This window comes from Poecilia mexicana, unplaced genomic scaffold (assembly GCF_051168715.1).
Source record: "Poecilia mexicana isolate PSO_F unplaced genomic scaffold, ASM5116871v1 scaffold_17, whole genome shotgun sequence".
NCBI classification, from domain to species: Eukaryota; Metazoa; Chordata; class Actinopteri; order Cyprinodontiformes; family Poeciliidae; genus Poecilia; species Poecilia mexicana.
Window position 1 is genome coordinate 18,301,052 of NW_028263386.1, and position 3,293 is coordinate 18,304,344.

The 3,293-nt window shown below is 36.3% G+C and overlaps 1 long non-coding RNA gene across 1 annotated transcript; it reads left to right on the forward strand.

The window, feature by feature from the left end:
- Positions 1-630: 630 nt before the first annotated feature.
- Positions 631-2,562, forward strand: LOC148154797 (uncharacterized). Its single transcript, XR_015765902.1, has 4 exons — positions 631-985; positions 1,471-1,518; positions 1,621-1,674; positions 2,303-2,562. It is a non-coding gene; the product is annotated as an uncharacterized LOC148154797 (long non-coding RNA).
- Positions 2,563-3,293: the final 731 nt, after the last annotated feature.

The window sequence follows — 3,293 nt, forward strand, 5'->3', positions numbered from 1 at the left end:
ACGACCTTGCTTAAAAGACTATTGCCAAACAATTTGCCTAGCTTTACCGTAGCTCTTTATAGAGTGTTACTCTATGGTGTTCTACGTTGAAGTTAATTTTAAACGAATCTTAATGACTCGTTTGCTGTCTTCTCCACAGGTTTCTGCTCACTCTGACAAAACTGTAGGTGATAAACCGATGGGATCACTATCTTCGTTTCCTGAAACCCAGGTGAACAGCTTTCTGTCTTGGAAATCTTTCTAATTTTCTGATAGGTATTTTAGTGGACATTGGTTTTTGGGGGAGTAGACAGTCCCAGCAATGCTTGTTCCTGTCAGGGTACAGCATTATGAGGACTGTGTGTAGATGACCCGAAGAGTAATATTGTTGAGTAATATTGTTGGCGATCACTAGGACTTTGCTTAAAATACTATTGCCAAACAATTTGTCTAGCTTTACCGTAGCTCTTTATACTGTGATACTCTATGGTGTTCTACCTTGAAGTACATTTTAAATGAATCTTAATGACTCGTTTGTTGTCTTCTCCACAGGTTTCTGCTCACTCTGACAAAACCGTAGGTGATGAACTGCTGGGATCACTATCCCCGTTTCCTGAAATGCAGGTGAACAGTTTTCTGTCTTGGAAATCTTTCAAATTTTTCTGACAGGTATTTTAGTGGACATGGGTTTTTGGGAGAGTAGACACAGTCCCAGCAATGCTTGTTCCTGTCAGGGGACAGCATTAAGAGGACTGTGTGTAGATGACCCGAAGAGTAATATTGTTGGCAATCACTACGACCTTGCTTAAAAGACTATTGCCAAACAATTTGCCTAGCTTTACCGTAGCTCTTTATAGAGTGTTACTCTATGGTGTTCTACGTTGAAGTTAATTTTAAATGAATCTTAATGACTCGTTTGCTGTCTTCTCCACAGGTTTCTGCTCACTCTGACAAAACTGTATGTGATAAACCGATGGGATCACTATCTTCATTTCCTGAAACCCAGGTGAACAGCTTTCTGACTTGGAAATCTTTCTAATTTTTCTGACAGGGATTTTAGTGGACATGGGTTTTTGGGAGAGTAGACACAGTCCCAGCAATGCTTGTTCCTGTCAGGGGACAGCATTATGAGGGCTGTGTGTAGATGACCCATAGAGTAATATTGCTGGCAATCATTGGGACTTTGTTTTAAATACTATTCCCAAACAACTAGCCTAGCTTTACCATAGCTCTATATACAGTTTTACTCGAAAGTGTTCTACCATGGTGTTAATTCTAAATTAATGTTTTTAAAAGCTGTCAGATACAGTATAAGATATGACTACCTTAACAACCCTCCCCCTCCTCCTGATTAATAATTTATTTTCAATAATTTAACATAGTAATCATTGCACAATATAATAATGTTCTTTAATTTTGGCTAAAGGTTAGGTTTCTGTGCAGTTAAGACTAATATAACAGACAACTTGTTTTGTATCTCTAATTTGACAGGATGCAGAAAACCTCAATCTCCTGTTGAATTACATGGGAACTCTTCTGGTATGACTTACTTCAATTAACCTTTCATTGGTCATTTAGTAACTGATTTGAAATTTTGTATCTTTTATTTTGTTGGCCTGAAGTATTACTAATGTATTGCAGGAAAGGGAAAGGAGATTATTCCACCAACTGAAAAACCCTCAGAACCCCAAGATGGTATGGCTGTCTTCCTATTCATGGTGGTTCTTTACTTAGTGGTAAGGTTTAGAGATTCTGACTTAAGGCTCATCATAACATGTTACAAGAATTGAGTATTATCCTTAGCTTTAAAAAGCACAGTAAGAAACATGCAGAGAAGTGGTTGGGTCTGTGCAATTTTTAAAAAATAAGGCTGAAACAATCTTACAAAGTTAGTTGCTGATTATGAACAAGTAATACACTGCTTAAACACAGAATCGACAGGACAGAATATGAATCATGACAAGCATGACCTTGTTCTGTAACAGGTAATAAAGCTTGCAGTGTAATATAAAATGAAGCTTTGAGTGATAGTTTATATTTGACACACCAGGGTTGTAGCTTCTTGATTTCTATGTGTAATAAATGCACTGTTTCACAACTTGGTAATCAATTTAATAATAATAAAAAAATTGGAGAAAAATAATTTTAGGTGGATACATATTTAATTCATTGCACGTTGAGAAATCAAATTGTCAAAGGGTTCTCTTCAATGGACACAATAAACAGAACTGGAATGTAAAACTTTATCACAAGCATACTTTTATAGCACACTCCCACATATGATTTATATTTTAAAAAGTAAAATTGTCTCTCTTGTTTGTAGATTATCCTGAAAAGGACCATCCTCAGAGAAATCAAAAATGGCCCTGGTCTCCTACAGAAATTGCAGCGGTGTTGAAACAGATTTGTTTGCTTCTGAATCTGTTTAAGTAGGATTTTTTGTTTTGTTTGAGTCATGTGTATTGTGTGGTATCTAGAAGAACTTGGGTTTAAAGGTTTTAGTCAAACTGTTTTGAAAAACTAAGCTTGATAAGAGCCTGTGTTTTGGTTTGCTCCAAAAAATAAAAATTGCAATAAAAACAATGTTGTTTTTATTCCATTATACATTTTAATTTGTATAGATCTAAACATTACCCCATTGGTAATGAACAAGGGAAATCAATTGGTGACCATATTTCTATTTGATCATTATTTTTTTCATATTTGGACTGAGATTTTTGTAGTCCATACCTGTGTTCATGACAAATGAACACTACCATTATTGCAGGGTGTGAATTAATCCATTTGATGTTCATTTGGGTACTTTAATATATTTTAGGGACATTCTATGAAGTCTTATTTTAAATGTCCTTGCAATTCTCATTGGTGCTTATAATATACTGTTATGTCAGGGGCGTGGCTTATCTATCTAATTATCAATGTCCTGTTAATGTTGCATAAAGTCAGGTCATTATATTTAGAGTTCTGTAGTGTGTATACACAATTTTAACTGAGATCTTAGTTGAGTGGCTCATAAAAGATTTTTTGACACATTCAGCCAGTCTGTAGAACAAGTGAAAAGGGGTGCTCCCATAATTCACCACTGTGACTGGTTCGGGAAAATTGTCCTTATAGTTCACCGGCACCTGTATAGGTGTGTGTGTGTGTGTGTGTGTGTGTGTGCGTTTGTGCTTCGGTATGGATCTTGTACTTTGCTCACATGAGGCTGAAGAGTCTCACTCGTGTACGTCGCTTTCCTCATTTCTGTTTTCTTATTTCTCCTCTAATGCCATTTGTTGTTTCATCAGTGATTTTCTGAGGCTCGGCAGCGCTCC